Raw genomic sequence first — 20633 nt, forward strand, 5'->3', positions numbered from 1 at the left:
GTGGAGGGACTTTAACTTCAATGCCCATGAAGGCAGCAACATAGGCAATCTTCAGGCCCCAGTCGCATCCAGCCATGCGAGACATTTTTTGGAAGGCTGCACGGGCCTAGGCGACAATTTCAATTGCGTGTGTCTCAAAGCTCAATCTGTGGTCCAGTATAATCCCGAGATATGTCACCCTGAGGGAAAACCTGATCGAAGTATTGTTGAAACGAAAGGAAGGCGGTCGCCTGGTGACATTGATCCTTGAGCTGCCCTTGAGGAGGACAGCTTCAGTTTTTGCGGGCGCAAAGGTTAATCTGTTCAAGGTTCCTCACTCAGAGATCTTTACCACAGCACCAAACGCCACACGCTCAAGTCCCGCACGACTCGACGACTCCACTAAAAGCAGTAGGTCCAGGCAGCACCGGGGCAGTGGCAGGTCAAGTATGTCATCGAAGAGAATGTTCCATAATAATGGGCCCAAAACGGAACCCTGGGGACATCCCATGGTGGCCCTCCTGTTGACCAGGCTGGGGCCGGAATCATATGTTATGTGTCTGTTGCCAAAGTACGATTGTATCATCGCAAATAGGTCCCCGGGAATCCGTCTAAGCCGGAGCTTATCTAGAATAAGGGTCCACCATGCGGTATCGAACGCACCGGCCCCAAGGTCACTGAAAAGGGACTCGGGTGCGCGGGTCTTGTCGTCAGCGCCAGGGTTCTGAGCCGAAGGCCTGCATCTTCGTTCTTGACCCTCGCCTTGGCGTGCTGTCGCTCTCGCACCTGTCAACTGAGTTAGTCGCGTGTGCAGACATAAGCTTTCCTGGAGGAGGCAGCGTGGTGGTTATCTCCGCCTACTTCAGCTTTAAGAGCACAAAGGAACACGTGGCATCAGTGCTCGACGGCATCCTACGCGCAATTGATGGCAGGGATGTCATCATCTGTGCGGATGCAAACTCGCAATCCCCCCTCTGGGCGCCAATGGATATCCCCCTGTCTGACGCGGACGTCATCAGGCACCCAGCCTCATCCAGCACAACCTGGTCGTCCTCAACGACCCCAACAGCATGCCGACTTTCGTGTCGCACGCAAACTCCGGATTCACCCACATCGACATCACCCTGGCCACTGAGTCCGTCGCGAGACGAATCAGCGGCTGGAGAGTCCATGAGAGCGCTTCCATGAGTGATCACCGGTTGATCACTTTTGAACTGGCCTCTGTCTCCTCGCACGATGGCGGCTCGGCCGTTTCCTCAACCCCGCCCGCGCGATTTAGAACGAATTATTTAAACGAAAAAAGCTTGACAGGACATCCAGAACCCGATTTCCGGACCTACACTCGGCCGCCTCACGACTGACTGCAGACATCACCGGATCAGCCGAAGTTTCACTCGGACGCTGCAAGCCCAAGCCACCAAGCCAGTCGCCATGGTGGACGCAGCATGTTTCGCGCCTGCGTGATGTTTTCAGAAAAACGCGCAAGGCCCACCAACGTGCACGCCTGCGCAAGCAACCACTTGCCTCCATCGATTCCCTTGCAATCAGGGCCAAATCCATCCGAACGGAATACAAGAAAGCAATTACTCAAGCCAAGAAAGACTACTGGCGTAATTTTGTCACCATTGAGGGAGGTTCGGACCCCTGTGGTCCTCCATACCGTGCATTGAGGCTGGGACTCAGACCGACGAGCCTCCTGTGCGGAATCGAGAAACCGGGTGGCGGATTCACCAGTACTGAGTATGAAACGGCTGCGGTCCTACTCGAGGCCCTCATCCCACTGGATGATGACGCCATGAGGATGGCCCGCTTCGAAGCTTCTCTTCCCATCGACACGGATCACTCATATTTGCCTTCAGAACAGGAGATCAACCACATCGTACGCACGTTGATTGCTGGCAAGGCCCAGGGCCCGAACTGCATTGACAACTTACTTGTCAAACGCACATGGGCCATCGCCGCGCCAGAGATTACAGCCCTCTTCAGTGACTGCATTAGAAGCGGCACGTTCCCTAACTGCTGGAAGAGGAGCTTACTTAAGGTAATCCCCAAAGCTGGCAGCCGAGAACCGCCTAGCCCCAAAGCCTACCGCCCTCTAACACTTCTACCCGCTCTGGAAAAAGTGCTGGAGAAGCTACTGTGCCACAGGATTGAAGCCCACCTGGAGACACACTCGCCACTTTCCGATAAGCAATTTGGTTTCAGAAGAGGCAAATCAACAGTCGACGCCATAAGGAACGTGATTGCCATTGCTGAAAATTCTCGCTGTAAATACGTCCTAGGAGTTTTCCTGGATATTGCAGGTGCGTTTGAGTGCGTCCTGGCCTCTTATACTTCGAAAGCCCGGCTGAAGAGACTACCAGGAAATTTGTTCGCGTCAATTCAAAGTTACTTCACGAATAGATCGATCGAGTTTCGAGTTGGATCAACAACAATAGAGAGGAACACCAGCATGGGATGTCCCCAGGGCTCAGTCCTCGGGCCCCTTCTCTGGAACGTACTCTTCGACGATCTCCTTAGAATTCCACTTCCAACCGACTGTACTGTCATTGCCTACGCAGACGATGCGCTGCTGCTGGTCGAGGCCGACAGTAGGGCGAAGATTGAGAGCACTGTTGGCGAAGCCTTAGCATCAATTGAGGCTTGGGGTAAACTTAATAGACTATCATTCGCACCTTCCAAGACAGAAGCCATTGTCCTCAAAGGACCGGGACGATTAAACTGCTCGAGACCACCCACAGTCCGATTCAGTGACACGAGAGTGAAAGTGTCGAAGATCGTCACCTATCTAGGCGTCAAAATGGACACCATGTTAAATTTCCAACACCACGCTGAAACCCAAGTCTACAAGGCTGGGGTGGCCTTCCAGAGGGTCGGCCGCATGGCTGGTGAAGGATGGGGCTTAAGAGTAAGGGCGCTCAAGATCGCCTACGGCGCCATTTTTATGGGAATTGCGGCTTATGGCGCCAGTGCCTGGTGCCCGCACATTCCCAAGAGTTTCATACTTAGAATCTCTCTTTTAAGAGGACAGCGCAGCGCGCTCCTGTCCATTACCAAGGCCTACCGTACAACCTCAACCGACGCGCTCCCGGTCCTGGCCGGTATTCTTCCACTTGACCTGCACATTCAGGTCAGCGGCGCATCAATGCTGCTCCTCAAGGGTGAGGAGGCCGATGTTGGTGATTTTCACCTCGTCCCCCCTCCTCGGCTAGCTGGCGAAGGGGTAGCATTATTGAAGCGCAGAATTTGACTTATGTCGTTCGATGCAGCCATTAAGACCTGGCAGCGAAAGTGGGACGAATTGACCAAGGGCCGGCACACGTATACGTTTTTTCCAGACATACAGTGGCGAATGGAGATAACCAAATATCTGACTCCAGACCATTACACCAGTCAATTTGTGACTGGTCATGGTGGATTCGCTGGCAAGCTCTTCAAGCTTGGACTTACAAGCCGTCCGACATGTCCATGCAGAGGGAAAGTACAGGATGCCAACCACATCCTATGGGAGTGTCTGAGTATGTGCTCCGAACGGGAGGAAATGCTCAGGTCGGTCCAACCAGCTGTTGGACCCATCGGTCCGTCCGACCTGGTTGCTACTAAGGCCAACTATCTTGCATTCAAAAAGTTTGCGGCGTCTTACTACGGGCGTGAAGATCTCTTCACATACATTTTTGCTGCCTGTATGATAAGCTTCGTTCTTTGATATAATATATAAGTAGCTTCATTTTCTTTTTAAGTAATTTCTATGTGCTTTTTTCTCCCTGGCACTTTGCATTAGAGTAAACTCAGTAAACTCAGTCAGAGCTCACTTTGAGCGTAGCAACCTAAGTCTTGGGCATCTTCTCCCAGGACACTCCCAGGCCAATTCTTAGATGCTTCACATCACCAATTGACGGGTCCCGTGATACTCTCGATTAAGACCGAGTGTGGTGCGGGGCAGGTTTGGTGGAGGGAACTTAACTTCAATTGTAATTGTTCGCCTGCTTGTTATTGACAACCAAATTTCGATTTGGGGGGTGACGCTAGCCGGAAGGAATGAGAGATTGCCCGGAACAACGGTTTTTTCAGTTTTTCATTTAGCCGGTTAGCGTCAGGTACACTACATACACGTCATTTAAACACACGACCTTTCGCCAATAACGCTGGACGGCAGCAAACGTCGGATTCTTTCTGAGTACATCGTGTACCGCTTCATATATTTTATGTATCTCGTTAAGGTACCACTAATCTGGTTGTGAAATTATTTACACAATTTTTTTACACAGATATTAGTTTCCAACGGTTGTTGTTAACTTCCGTTCTTCGTTAACATCCACGTAAGGTCGACCTTTTTCCAATTATTCTACCACACACCCTCTTTCACAGCACTCTCTGAGCCGGAGTGTAGAGCGGACACGTAAGCACATCACTCACACAAATTCTGCTGGACCCATTTTTTGCGTGTAGTGAACAAATAGTCAGTCTTTTAAGTAGTTTTTACTTCCTTTTGGACGGTGAACAGTAAACTTATTTATCATTTCTTTTAGTAGTCGGATTGGCAGTTATAAGGTGTTGCCATCAAACGTTAATGTCCCACCTAAATTTTCTGGTGTGAAGAAACAGATTATATAATCAGTTCCTTATATATATAGTTATAGCTGTTCTCGTTTCAGTTTTTTTTTAGTTCTAGCGTTTCTAACTAGTCTTCTTATATATCCGGGTAATGTTGAAAAACAACAATATGGATCTCGACGCGTCGGAGTTGATTTACACTCCGTTCGATTTTGAAGAGACCTGGAACAAGCCAGAATTAGAAATAGCCTTATTAAAAAGAGGGATTACTCCTTCAAGGTCATTAGCGGAAAAGAGATTACAAACCTCGGCTTGGAAGGCAGGTTATGGAGCCAGGTCGTCGGCTGGCTCATTTAACGCAAATAGTACTCCTCAAGTCCCTATTCACTGCAATGCTACTCCTAAGGAAAGAACTCTCAAATCATACAACGTCTCCTTCGACGGCACTACCTCAGTTCACGAGTTTATTACCCGGGTAGAGTAGTTGCGAGTTGGTCGGAAGACACCTTCAGAAGTTATGGTAGTTTGTTTTCCGGAACTTTTAAAAGGTTTAGCTTTGAAATGATGGTATCTGTAACGAGACAACCGTCACATAGAGGATAATTAAATCATCCTCTACTGGCAACATTCAACATCACGTACAAACATGACTGGCCGCAACGTATGACGGCCGGGTCGGATAGGTGGGGGGGGGCGCGGAGCAGCCGGCGGGAGCAAAGCCATTCCTCTTATTCTGCCTTCTTCTACTGCCAGCCGTTGCGAGAGACGTACGCGTCTGCGGGCGTTTGCCCGCCCGGGCGCGATGGCGTCTGTCTATCCGGGCGCGCGCCCTTTTGTGAAAAGTGTTTTGAGTATAAGTTACTGATCGTGTGAAACCATAAGATGTTCAAGTTGGAATGGACAAACGAAAGAGGAGGACTCTATTAGCTCCGTAATGCCACTGCATACGGATGCACGTAAATATGTGTCAAATGTGTTCTTTATTTTATCATAATTTAGCTTTTATTTAAGTTTAATGGTTGGCTATTGAGGCGTGTGAGGCTTCGCTGTGCTGTGTGGATGGCGTTTGGAGTATTCTAGTAATATCTAAGTTTTGTAATATTACATTAGCGCTTTCACGCGGTTCAAACAGTAAAGTGAGTTTTGTATGTTTCACTAGCCGAACGTGAAGTTTTTCGTCGCCAGCTAATCATTTTATTATTTAATGTTTATGTATCTTTCATAGCAGATGTATTTCTAGAGACGCCAACGCAATTCCAAATACTTCGAGAATGTTCTATAATAACGGAGCATTTTGTTTCGCTGAAATGATCAGAAGTGAGCGTGAGCTCGAATTCCTGTTAAGAATTTGGGACTTCTCGCTCAACCGTCATATAAGCAGCACGCACATTTTTGGCACTCCGCATTAAGGGGGGACATGCTCGTCGAAGGTCAAAATTGAGTTTTTATTGTATTTTCAAACCATGATCCTGGACACTCCTTAAACGTTATAGATAATCTATTTATAAAATTTTGAAGCCTTATTATCCTTTATAGTTATTTTAAACATTTAATGACTGCATAAAGTATTTTAGTTACATAAAATAGTATTCTTTTAAACCTCTCGCTCTAATGTTTCAGAATATAGTCATATTTCGGTACATAACTGTGCAGTGGTGTTAAGATTTTTTGCATTTATTAATTTTTAAACGCATTTATAAAACCATTAGTATAATTTATTACGAGATAATTTTTGTAAAATATTCACGATAAAAAATTATATTGATAATCTCTGTGATCCCAAATTTGACAAGAATTAGGCATTTTATTATTCAAAAAATCGGCAAGATTAACACATTTGAAGATGATTCTAAAGATACTTATTATAAGCTATGTTTTTGAACATTCAAGTGTGATAAACATCTTATGAATAATGATTGCTTTATAATAATTATTGACCTAAAAATAAGGTAGTGTTTTTTTAAAATAAGCCATTTCTTTTGTCATTCCCCAGTGGTTAAGCTACAACATACGGCCGTAGCCATAAATTGACAAACTATAATTAAAATAGGGAGTAAAATTATGTTAACGCGCGTGTTTGAACATGTACCTAACCGATTTTTTTTAAATTTTTTTTTAAACGGTACATGTTCAAACACGCACGTCAATATCATTTTACTCCCTACTTCAATTATAGGTTGTTAATTTATGGCTACGGCCGTATGTTGTAGCTTTACTACTGGGGAATGACAAAAGAAATGGCGTATTTTAAAAAAACACTACCTTATTCTTAGGTCAATAATTATTATAAAGCAATCATTATTCATAAGATGTTTATCACACTTGAATGTTCAAAGACATAGCTTATAATAAGTATCTTTAGAAATATCTTCAAATGTGTTAATCTTGCCGATTTTTTGAATAATAAAATGCCTAATTCTTGTCAAATTTGGGATCACAGAGATTATCAATATAATTTTTCATCGTGAATATTTTACAAAAATTATCTCGTAATAAATTATACTAATGGTTTTATTAATGCGTTTAAAAATTAATAAATGCAAAAAATCTTAACACCACTGCACAGTTATGTACCGAAATATGACTATATTCTGAAACATTAGAGCGAGAGGTTTAAAAGAATACTATTTTATGTAATAAAAATACTTTATGCAGTCATTAAATGTTTAAAATAACTATAAAGGATAATAAGGCTTCAAAATTATATAAATAGATTATCTACAACGTTTAAGGAGTGTCCAGGATCATGGTTTGAAAATACAATAAAAACTCAATTTTGACCTTCGACGAGCATGTCCCCCCTTAATAGATGAACAAGTTTCATTTATCTTCGAGTCAGTTTATAATTCATAATAGTAACGTTAAAGTTTTTTTGAAAACGTTTCTGCAATGTGGAATATAATTTTTATTTATTTGAATCAATCAAATAATTTACGACACGTGATCATCTGTGAACTAGTGTGAAGTTTTCAAGGGAGCATGTCCGCTTTCTGCGCACGTGGAGTGTTGGTTAGAATCCAACATCCGATTTACATCTACGTTTATCTGTGCAATCGATGCACATTTATAACTGTTGCGTTATTAATTTAACGCGTTGTGAATATTTAATGCGTTGTGCCTTTCAATATACTGTTTTAGAATTTATTGAAAAGCATGTGATCGAAGGATGTCAGTCATCATATCAAGTCTTAGGATTTGAGACTAATGGTGAAGGACGACGGCGAGGACATTTTTTCATTCCCTATCATCAACCGAGTAAGCACTTTTGGATATTTCACGTTGGTGGAACGTGGAATTGTTTCTCGAGGATGATGGATCAGACGTAGAAGTCGCGTGACCTTCCGGTTCACGGCGGATACTCTACGCACTCAATCAAAGCTAAGTCTTTCGTGCAATAACTTAAATGAATTTTCGATTATAGAGATTTAACTTGAATGAAAACTTACAAGATAGTCGGACTATGGTTTCCTTTCGGTTGCGTAGCATATCTTGTGCGTCGTCAAATAAATAAAATTTGTTTTTGTTCGATCCAAAAACAAAATCAGTGTGAGACGAATTTTGTAACAACTGTTTGTTACAAAATTCACGAGCGCTCACCTCTTGCCAAAACACGGCAAAAGAACACCGTCTCGCTTGGGAGTTTTTTTTCCCCTTTTCACAAAAGTTCACAGTGGCGTGCCTCGTTGAATATTTCTCGTATTTTAGTGCAACAATATTTTAGAACATTCCGTTAAGAATTGTGTGATGTCATAGTAGTTACTTTGTGCTGTGGTTAGCGATAAGTAGAATTAAAATAATATTACTATGAAATTATTTTAGGATTATAATAATTGCAATTTTATGTAAATTGTGAGCCAGTATTCGTAAGATTCCCGAGATTCAAGTTTGAGAGAGGTAAATTACTCAGGTTCAAGGCAGGAGATCTGCCCCTAGATGACTCTAATTGGAAAGAGTGCGTCAAGGGCGCAGATAGAACAAAACTGATCTCAGAGTTTCATAGTGGAAACGCGTCAGTGCATTTTGGCACATTCAAAACATTCAAGCGCATTTCCTCACTATTCTATTGGCCAAGAATTTACAGAGATGTTAACTTATTTATTAAGGATTGTGCAATATGCAAGGCATATAAACACACAACCAGTGCACCGGCGGGGCTTATGTCGAATCCGAAGGAAGTCGACCGCCCGATGCAGTCGCTGTCGATTGATTTGATAGGGCCTCTACCAAAAACAAAGGAGGGATACATGCATATTCTTTCAGTTGTCGACGTCTTTTCCAAATATGTGTGGTTACACCCACTAAGAGCTACAGCGACACCTATCATAAAATTCATTGAACAGGACACCTTTCTTAAACATAGAGTACCTAGCAGTATTCTATCGGACAATGGTCATCAATTCATATCTAAGGAATTCAAGGCGTTCATTAAGAAGTATTCTATTCCCAAATTGTTCCTAATGCGGTTTACTCGCCGCAGAGCAATACAGTTGAGAGATATAACCAGCCATTGGGTTCCTCATTGGCTATCCTCGTAGGAAAGGATCAGAGACTCTGGTCGCAATGTCTTCAAAACATGCAGACTGCGATAAACGCATCTGTAAACTTAGCAACCAAGTACTCTCCCTTTTTCCTCATGCATGGTCGAGATAATCTTAGATGGTCGTTTTCACCATCCAAAAGACTATCTCAAGGCCAAAGACTCAGTTCTCCCTGCGGCAGCAGACTGTGCGCAGTATGCTGGTCGCATAGAAAATTTGCCGTTCGTCTTCGAAATTGTCCAAGCTCAGCTTTTGGAAAATTTTCAATCGAACACCAAAAGGTATAATCTCAGAAGGAAAGATACTCAACTTGTCGTTGGACAGAGAGTGTGGAGGAAGAACTTTACACTGTCAGACTCGGCAAATTATTTCAGTACCAAACTTGCGCAACGGTATATAGAGAATATAGTTTTAACCAAGATCTCCCCGTTAGTTTATGAATTGGGTGATCTGAATGGTAAGTCGTTAGGTCGATTGCATATAAAAGAGATCGCCAAATATTAGTTAGTAATTGTCTCGTCCAACATCGTCGTTAGATATATTACTTCGTATTGTGTATTGTCATATACATAAGTCTAGTATAGTTTGACACAACTCTATCCCCATAAGACTTTGAAGTTAGATTAAGTATAGTGAAACCTTGGTCCAGCGCCATTGACCATTGCGTTCACTGGGGGAATCAATGTAGCGGTTGATTGTGTTGGAAGGAATTAGGTTGGTGAGCAATCTTTCGCTCAAGTGAGGTTGTAGAGTTGCGTGAGGGTCCGATTGTGACGCGGTCAAGAGCGGACGTGTATACATACGAAGCAGCGAGTTATTATTGTTGTAATTTTATCGATCGATATATATATATATATATATATATATTTTTGTGATTGTTGTGAAGTGACGGGGGATTGTGTCTCTGACTACATGGACATTCTCAAAAAATAGCACAATGTTACCAGCCATGGGAGAAAAGACCGTTTCGTACAAGAAAGTGGCGCAACAAGCCACTTTCCCAAAAAAGGAGCAAGCCATCGTTTTGGATGCAATTGAAGGCATCTCTATACATATATAGTGTGTGCCAGTGCCTTATACCAAAAGTGACAGTGTCTCAGTGCGTGAATCCGGGTTCTCGAGTGGCAAAGGCGCTGCTCTGCTCAGTGTGGTGTTGTGCTCGATCGCAGTCATCATCTCAACATAGTGAATTCGGCGACTGTGATTTGGTTAACGCCAGTGCTGTTCGGTTCAGTGCAGTTCTCACAGAGTGCTTCCGGGAGGACGCCTGAGCGCCGCGCCTGAGGAAACAGGGACACATCTGAATATATTTACTTACTCACTGTCCATAGTCGCATCCTATTTCATCCACCACCAATTCAATCATTATCATCGTCTCTTCATACATTAATTTCATAGCCATTAACCTACACTGATACCATCATTGCCACAATAGATTTCTGCCATCCGCTCAAACAAAAGTTGACGCAAGGGATTTCTGCCCACTGCGCGATCTATTACTTTTCCAAATATTTTTTTTTTTTTTCTATTTTTTCTTTTATCTTTTCGTTTCTCTTCTCCTCTAATAATGTCTTCACCGAGATTCAACGAGATCCGAGAGGAAGCTACCGCTGGCATCAATGAGCTGATGGAGACACTTGCAGCTCCAACTCCCAAACAACTCCTGGAACAGGACCCGACAACGACTCTCCAAAACATTGCATACATGATTACGAAAAATAAAAAGCAAGACCCTCAAACACTCATACGATCGATTTTCAGCCTCCTGGTCTCCTGTATGGATTCAAGAACGAGAGCCCAATGCCGCCAGCCATCAACCAGCCATCCTGCCGCACCAAACTTCAAAATCAGAAGATCCAAGAGAGCGACCTCCCAGAAAAAACAGGACATCTTACCGAACTCACAGGAGACAATAGCGGCCACACAAGACGACTCCGAATACGAGGACCTGAATGATGACGCCACCTTCGCCTCGGCCGTGCGAAAAAGGCAGAGACAGCCTACCACACCCAACGCCACACAGAAGTCACCGCAGCAACTTCCGAAAAAGAAGGCAGCCGCGATAAACAATACGCCAACAAAACAACCTACAACCGTGGCGCCAACAGCAAAACCCTCCAAGGACGCCCGGAAAACCAAAGTCCCACCGGTAATTCTTCATTCCAAACGCGACTACACAAAAATCGAGATAGATATGAAGTTGGTGGGAATCACACCAGGACACGCAACACTTCAGAAGAACGATATACGCATCGACTTCGATGACCTCTCCTCCTACCGGAAAACTGTGGAATTCTTAGACCAAAGGAACATATCGTTCCACTCTTACAAAACCGAGGAAGAGAAGACATACAAGGCCGTCCTTAGAGGTATACCTACAGAAACGGACGTAAACGAAGTAAAGGACGAGCTGATTGACTTACGATTTCCGGTCATCGCCGTACAGAGGATGCGCCGCAGACTAGTTTACGAGCCGCTCCCTCTGGTACTGGTCGATTTAGAAAGAAGCGACGCAGGCAAGAGGATCTTCGATCTGGAGACTCAGCTCTACCACCATATCAAAGTAGAATCTAGAAAAACGGCCACCGGACAACCGGACAATGCCACCGATGTCAAGGTTTCGCGCACTCGGGGAGCAACTGCCACGCCCCACCGAAATGCGTGAAATGTGCCGAAAACCACTGGACTCAGGAGTGTAACCACACTCGAGAGATGGGACCTGCCACTTGCGCAAACTGCGCGGGCCCTCACCCAGCCAACTATCGAGGATGCCCGAAATTCCCGCGCCGAGGACTACCTAATGCAAATCACAGACGAACCTGGCCCGCTCCTACATGGTAAAGACAATCCCAGCACACCCAGAACGAGACTCGCCAAATGCCTGCCTACACACGACCTCAACAACCAGACCACCGCAGTCAAACAACGACGCACTCAAATAACAGGTTAGTTGCTAATCCTAATCAAATTCCAAAAACCAACAGCAAGCCCTCCTCCAACCCCAATCAGACCTCTCAAAAGTCTGGAATTTGCAATTTTCCAATTGCAAAAGACTATGGAGCAAGCTACCGCCATGGTATCCCAAGCCACGAAACTTGTCCAGCAAAATGGCTACTAAGACCAATCCAGCCTTACTACAGACGGCCATCTGGAACGCTCGCGGTACCTTAATTATTGATAAGGGGGAAATCATCAATTTCCTATCCAAGCATGACATCGACATTCTCCTAGTTAGCGAGACCCACCTTAAACCTACTTCCCGCATCCGTTTTCCAAACTACACCACTTACAGAACAGACAGACTAACGAACAGAGGCGGCGGAACCGCTATCTTTATTAAGTCTCATATATACCATTGTGAGGCACCTCCGACCTCACAAAGCCGGGCACTAGAATCATGCTCAATCATTGTTAATACTCGCACATGCGGCAGCGTTAAATTCACGTCAGTCTACGTTCCTCTTCACATAAATTTTGCTGCCTGTATGATTAGCTTCGTTCTTTGTTATATTAAAATAGTAGCTTCTTTTTCTTTAAAGTAAATTCCATGTGCTTTTTCTCTCCCTGGCACTTTGCATTAGAGTAAACTCAGTAAACTCAGTCAGAGCTCACTTTGAGCGTAGCAACCTAAGTCTTGGGCATCTTCTCCCAGGACACTCCCAGGCCAATTTTTAGATGCTTCACATCACCAATTGATGGGTCCCGTGATACTCTCGATTAAGACCGAGGGTGGTACGGGGCGGGTTTTGGTGGAGGGAATTTAACTTCAATGCTGTGCGCATCGCATAATAAAACTTTCTCTTGCCGAGTGTAGACGTGTTTCGTGTCACTCCGCAACTGTTTTTACGCCAACTCACCGCTTTTCGATAATATCTCACTTCTGATCCAGCTTTCTACTGTTTTTGATCCCGTTTTCACTCTATTACCCGTGCCTGCCCCTGGACTTCGATCTGACATATTTCCAAGTGCTTCCTCTCGGGATTTTCCCGGGAATTTATGACTTTTGTGACTTTTTGTGATAAGTGATACCAATCTGCTTTTGTGTGCAAACTAGACGCTCAAAAGCGCTTCAAATTCGCATGGCGAGTGAGCAACCGTCTGCCCAACGAAGCAACGGTTTTTCCATACGTGAATGTGTGATAACCACAAGGATTTCCACGGGTTTCATGTAATTCACCGCCAAAAACTTATAACATTGAACTTTGAACCCGCCGTCTACTGCCATCGCTACCACATTAAAAAACAATTATCAACAATTTACAACTTACTTACAAAAAACTTACAAGTGTTCTCCAATCAACGATCAAGACCGCCGAGTGATTACCAAGCAATCACCGTCTAACGATTTACAAGCCAACACTGCAGAAGTAAACAAAATTATTAAGCCCCCTCCAACAAAAATCCATATTCCAAAATCCACGCCCTTTTTTAAAATTTCTTGCGTCAGTCGCATTTTGGCGGCCGTCCAAAGCGGGCCGGTCACTTTGCCCTACGCGCATCGTATTTTTTTTTTTTAATTCTCAATTTGGACTTGCAATTTTTTCTCAATCCATCACCTCACCTCTATACCTACATCAAGCCCACTCTGGACTTGTGATTTTTTCTCAAATTTTTCAGTCATTTATCTCAATACCTACGGCACTTAGCCAAATCACGCTTTTCCTCCCGTCACCCCATTTTTTCATTCTATACACGATATACCTACGTCAATTTTGACAACTCATCGTTTCTGAGGTCCGCTCTACCCCCCTCCGTGTCCCTGTCCAATTTTGGATAGGGACCATTTTTGGACCGCGGGCCCAACTTGACCTTCCCTGACTGGAGGTCAAGGGACCCCATCTGGACCCCGACCCCCGACTTGAGCACCCCTGATAGCAAGGTAGGTAGCCACCTTACATACCTACCGCTTCGCTTCGACCGCTCCCACCATCTCAAAAAGTGTAAAACACTAACACTGTCAAGACGGCAATCCACCGACCGTGTAACGCATTATAATACAAATACTATTTTGTACACTGCTTAAACGCCATCCCATTGCATGCCCAAGATGATGCGCACTCCTCCCCAGGAGGATCCTGACCCTCTCAACCCCCGCAACTCCCCAACCCTCGCGGCATCCACGTCCGGATCTACTGCGTATGCCCATCTTCGGCCAGACCGGCGAAAAACAAACAACGATCGCCAAAAACCCCCACGAAGAAAACGTCAAAGAGCGTATCGCCAACCACAATCACGGAACCTGAGGCCAAAAAAACCAAACAAAGGAACCATCAGCCGGCCCCCCCACAAGACGAAGACTCTTCCTCTTCTGGCGAGGACTACGAGATCCCGGTAGACTTCTCCAGATTAGACCCAGACCAACACGATGAAATCTACAACGACGTATCAACCTGCCTTAAAGAAGTTATAACGGCCTTCCGCGGCAAACAGGCTGGCGCCAAGGAGCGGATAACAAACGCCCTCCTGAGCCTGTAGGAAGCCCACAGCCGGCAGAACCTAGCTATGGCCAAACTGGAGAGGAAGTCCATCGTTCAAGAGGCGAGGATACAATACTACATAATACTCTATATATAACTCTATATAAAAACAGAACCACCGGCCTTAAACTCCAGAAAAGGGCAATAAAGGACCTACACGCACAATCCAAAATTCTAAAGTCCATCCAGCCACAGGCGCCCACAAACGCTCAACCGACCGCCACGACACCTGCACAAATATCATGGGCCACAGCATTGGGCAGGAAAAGCCGCCCTCCTACGGTCACGACAGCAACGCATGCACCATCTTCTACCTCTACTTCCGCCAACCAACAATTCCCGTCCCTACTTCCCCTCGCCCCCAGACCGGGAGTTCTTTTCTTCCCGACCGGCTCTGGGGAGAAGAAATCAGATACCACGAAGGAGATCCTTAAGAAGGCCTTCGACCCCAGGTCCCTTGGGGTTCAAATTACGGGTATCCGGAATATAAGGAACGGAGGCGTTATTGTCCACCCCCGTTCTGAAGTCGAGGCCAAGGCCCTTGTGAAAGCCCTGGAGACCTCGGAGGCTGCCCTACGAGCCGAGCTCGCCGGGAAAAAGCAGCCTCGCGTAATTATCTTCAACTTGCCATCGACTCTTACAGAAACTCAACTCCGGGAAGCTATCTTCACCTCCACCAAGGAACAGACCGGCCTGCCAGAAACAGCATACAAAGAAATAAGATTAAGCCACAAAGCCGGGCCTAGAACAGGCAGATGCCACTTTGTGGTCTTCGCCCCGGCGGCCATCTGGTCTGCCTTACTGGCAGAAGACAGGCTGTACATGGGGTGGGAATCCTTCCCTCTGAGAGACTACGTTGGGGTAGTAAAATGCAACGTTTGCCATCTCTTCGGACACATGGCCAAAGGATGCTCAAATAAAACCCCGACGTGCAGCCACTGCGCCATCTCCGGCCACGACCGCGAGGACTGCCCCAACAAAGGAAACCCACCCAAATGCGTGGCCTGCCACAAACACAAGCAGCCGTCTGACCATTCCACCGGCAGTCTCGATTGCCCAGCAAGGCTACACGCTGAGCTGCGCGAGAGGGCGATGGTGGACTACACTGCCACGCGATGATTACCTTCGCTCAGTTGAACGTCAACCTGAGCGACGCGGAGCTAATTGAGACTATGCGGGCCACAGGCTTGTCTCTGGCGCTGGTGCAGGAACCGTACCACTGGGGCTCTGAAAAGGGCCCCAAGGTCACTGAAAAGGGACTCGGGTGCGCGGACCTTGTCGTCAGCGCCAGATGTGTAGAGCCAAAGGCCTGCGTCTTCGCTCTTGACCCTCGCCTTGGCGTGCTGTCGCTCTCACACCTGTCAACTGAGCTAGTCGCGTGTGCAGATATAAGCTTTCCCGGAGGAGGCAGCGTGGTGGTTATCTCCGCCTACTTCAGCTTTAAGAGCACAAAGGAATACGTGGCATCAGTGCTCGACGGCATCTTACGCGCAGTTGGTGGCAGGGATGTCATCATCTGTGCGGATGCAAACTTGCAATCCCCCCTCTGGGCGCCCGTGGATATCCCCCTGTGCGACGCGGACGTCATCGAGGAGTTGGTTCACCAGCACAACCTGGTCGTCCTCAACGACCCCAACAGCATGCCGACTTTTGTGTCGCACGCAAACTCCGGAAGCACCCACATCGACATCACCCTGGCCACTGAGTCCGTCGCGAGACGAATCAGCGGCTGGAGAGTCCATGAGAGCGCTTCCATGAGTGATCACCGGTTGATCACTTTTGAGCTGGCCTCTGACTCCTCGCACGATGGCGTCTCTGACGTAACCCCACCCCCGCCCACGCGATTTAGAACGCGCGACGGGAATTGGGAAAAGTTTGAAGAGGTGCTTTCCAAAAAGCTTGACAGGACATCTAGAACCCGATTTCCGAACCTACACTCGGCCGCCTCACGACTGACTGAAGACATCACCGGATCAGCCGAAGCTTCACTCGGACGCTGCAAGCCCAAGCCACCAAGCCAGTCGCCGTGGTGGACGCAGCATGTTTCGCGCCTGCGTGACCTTTTCAGAAAAGCACGCAAGGCCCATCAACGTGCACGCCTGCGCAAGCAACCATCTGCCTCCATCGATCCCCTTGCAACCATGGCCAAATCCACTCGAATGGAATACAAGAAAGCGATTACTCAAGCCAAAAAAGACTACTGGCGTAACTTCGTCACCATTGAGGGAGGTTCGGACCCCTGGGGTCCTCCATACCATGCATTGAGGCTGGGACTCAGACCGACGAGCCTCTTGTGCGGCATCGAGAAACCGGGTGGCGGACTCACCAGTACTGAGTCTGAAACGGCTGCGGTCCTTCTCGAGGCCCTCATCCCACTGGATGATGAATCCAGGGATGACGACGCCATGAGGATGGCCCGCTTTGAGGCTTCTCTTCCCATCGACACGGATCACTCATCGTTGCCTTCCGAACAGGAGATCAACCACATCATACGCACGTTGATTGCTGGCAAGGCCCCGGGCCCGGACTGCATTGACAATCTACTTGTCAAACGCACATGGGCCATCGCCGCGCCAGAGATTACAGCCCTCTTCAGTGACTGCATCAGAAGCGGCACGTTCCCCGACTGCTGGAAGAGGGGCTTACTTAAGGTAATCCCCAAAGCTGGCAGCCGAGAACCGTCTAGCCCCAAAGCCTACCGCCCTCTAACACTCTTGCCCGCTCTGGGTAAAGTGCTGGAGAAGCTACTGTGCCACAGGATTGAAGCCCACCTGGAGACACACTCGCCGCTTTCCGATAAGCAATTTGGATTCAGAAGAGGCAAATCAACAGTCGACGCCATAAGGAACGTGATTGCCATTGCTGAAAATTCTCGCCGTAAATACGTCCTAGGAGTTTTCCTAGACATTGCAGGTGCGTTTGATAGTGCGTCCTGGCCTCTTATACTTCAAAAGCTCCGGCTGAAGAGACTACCAGGAAATTTGTTCGCGTCAATTCAAAGTTACTTCATCAATAGATCGATCGAGTTTCGAGTTGGATCAACCATAATAGAGAGGAACACCAGCATGGGATGTCCCCAGGGCTCAGTCCTCGGGCCCCTTCTCTGGAACGTACTCTTCGACGATCTCCTTAGAATTCCGCTTCCAACCGACTGTACTGTCATTGCCTACGCAGACGATGCGCTGCTGCTGGTCGAGGCCGACAGCAGGGCGAAGATTGAGAGCACCGTTGGCGAAGCCTTAGCATAAATTGAGGCTTGGGGTAGATTAACTAGACTATCATTCGCACCTTCCAAGACAGAAGCCATTGTCCTCAGACCGAGACGACTTAGCTGTTCGAGACTACCCACAGTCCGATTCGGTGACACGAGAGTGAAAGTGTCGAAGATCGTAACCTATCTAGGCGTCAAAATGGACACAATGTTAAATTTCCTACACCATGCCGAAACCCAAGGATGGGGCTTAAAAGTAAGGGCGCTCAAGATCGCCTACGGCGCCATTTTTATGGGAATCGCGGCTTATGCCGCCAGTGCTTGGTGCCCGCGGATTCCCAAAAGTGTCAAACTTAGAATCTCTCTTTTAAGAGGACAGCGCATCGCGCTTCTGTCCATTACCAAGGCCTACCGTACTACCTCAACTGACGCGCTCCCGGTCCTGGCCGGCATTCTCCCACTTGACCTGCATATTCAGGTCAGCGGCGCTTCAATATTGCTCCTCAGGGGCGAGGAGGCCGACGTTGGTGATTTTCACCTCGTCCCCCCCCCTCGGCTAGCTGGCGAAGGAGTAGCATTATTGAGGCGCAGAATTAGACTCATGTCACTCATGGCACTACGCCAGTTCATGAGTTCATTCTGCGAATCGAAGAGCTAAGGTTTGGCAAAAAGACACCTGATAGGACGCTTCTGGGTTGCTTCCCAGAGCTTTTGAAAAGCCGTGCTTTAATCTGGCACAGAGATGCCAAGAGTTCATTTACTACTTGGGAGGACCTTAAATAAGGTTTATACCTTCACTTTGAAGGAGGAGAAGACGTTTTAATCCAACTAGAACGCACATTGTTAACTCGAGTACAACTCCAGGGTGAGGCCGCTGCGGATTATATACTGGATATGAAAAATATAGCGAAACGTTTAGGCGATGTTTCGGAAACTAAGCTAGTTTCCTTGATTCAACTCGGGTTGCATCCGAATTATAGAGCAATATTATAACCGAGAGATGTTACTACTTGCAGTGAATTAGAAGTTATTTGTCGCAAAGTTGATACTTATAAAATGGGTCCAGTCACACCAACTAATAAATCAACCGCGCAAGATAAAGCCATTGCCGCGTATACTGCGCCCAATGTCTCGTCCAATATACTTAAATACGTAAAAATTAATCTTATTCAAGCATCCTTACCAACCGGTACTAATGATTCTATAGCAATATGTAAAAAATGTTTGCAGACGGGCCATTATTTTCCGTCTTGTAGAAACATTCGCTACCCGATTTGTTTTCATTGTAGGCAGGGATATACTACCACTGCTCGATGCCCGGCATGCAAAGCCGCAGGTACGGGTTATTTTACTGCAAATAATTTGAATTATGACACTACTCATTGTACGCCGGTTAACAACCGACCTATTACGCCGAAAGATTCCAAAGCTAAACATAATAGAGCGATCGCAAAAAACGAGGTGACTCCCTCTGTTTAAAGCCCTCCGCAAAACAGAGAGGTAAAGAGTGGGAGGAGTGGTTAGATGTGGTGTCCTACTTTCATAATTGTAATATATGTGTTTCTCCGTTATCACGATCACAGCAAATGGATGATCGTCCTTTTTTGACAGTATCCATTGGTGCTGAACCAATGAAGGGGTTACTAGACTCCGGGGCTTCCATGAGCTGCATCAGCGAGCGTAGGTCCCGAAGCCTGGTCGCTGCGGGTTTTTCTCTCTTACCATCTATGGTAATGATTAAGGCTGTGGATGGCTCTACTCAACCTGCAATGGGTGCTTTAAGAGTTCCTGTTACTTTAGGAAATCTTAAGCACGATCTTATTTTCACCATTGTTGCAAATCTCGTCCCGGAATTAATACTAGGTATTGATTTCTGGCGAAAATTTAATATTATATAATATATATATAATATAAACAGAGAGGTAAAGAGTGGGAGGAGTGGTTAGATGTGGTGTCCTACTTTCATAATTGTAATATATGTGTTTCTCCGTTATCACGATCACAGCAAATGGATGATCGTCCTTTTTTGACAGTATCCATTGGTGCTGAACCAATGAAGGGGTTACTAGACTCCGGGGCTTCCATGAGCTGCATCAGCGAGCGTAGGTCCCGAAGCCTGGTCGCTGCGGGTTTTTCTCTCTTACCATCTATGGTAATGATTAAGGCTGTGGATGGCTCTACTCAACCTGCAATGGGTGCTTTAAGAGTTCCTGTTACTTTAGGAAATCTTAAGCACGATCTTATTTTCACCATTGTTGCAAATCTCGTCCCGGAATTAATACTAGGTATTGATTTCTGGCGAAAATTTAATATCGCGCCGAATATCGTTAGCCTTGCGCGAATTCCACTTGATTGTTCTCCTGGTATTTCCACCGCTTGTTCACTTGACCATCAGTCGCTTTCTTCTTCTCAGATTCAATCATTAGAATCCATCAAACAACGCTTTCACTCCATTTCATTCGAGAAATGTGGTTTAGGTTGTACTCATCTTGTTACCCATTCAATAAATACTACTGGCCCGCCCATCAAACAGCGATATTATCCTTTGTCTCCTGCCAAACAATTACTTATGGAAAAAGAATTAGACGAGATGTTAGCTTTGGGCATGGTAAGTCCCTCTCGTTCCCCCTGGTCAAATCCTGTTATCATCGTTTCCAAGAAGGATGGTACAGGAAGATTGTGCTTGGATTCCAGAAAGCTTAATGCTGTTACTAAGCCCGATCGATACCCTTTGCCATACATCTCGCAAATATTGGATCATTTGCGTGATGCCAAATTTATATCGTCGATTGACCTTTCAAAAGCGTTCTGGCAGATAGCTTTAACTCCAGAGTCGCGTGAAAAGACTGCCTTTGTTGTACCTCGACGAGGTTT

Source organism: Rhyacophila brunnea, unplaced genomic scaffold (genome assembly GCF_057557595.1).
Source record: "Rhyacophila brunnea isolate RB1 unplaced genomic scaffold, BYU_Rbru_1.0 scaffold_15, whole genome shotgun sequence".
NCBI lineage: Eukaryota > Metazoa > Arthropoda > Insecta > Trichoptera > Rhyacophilidae > Rhyacophila > Rhyacophila brunnea.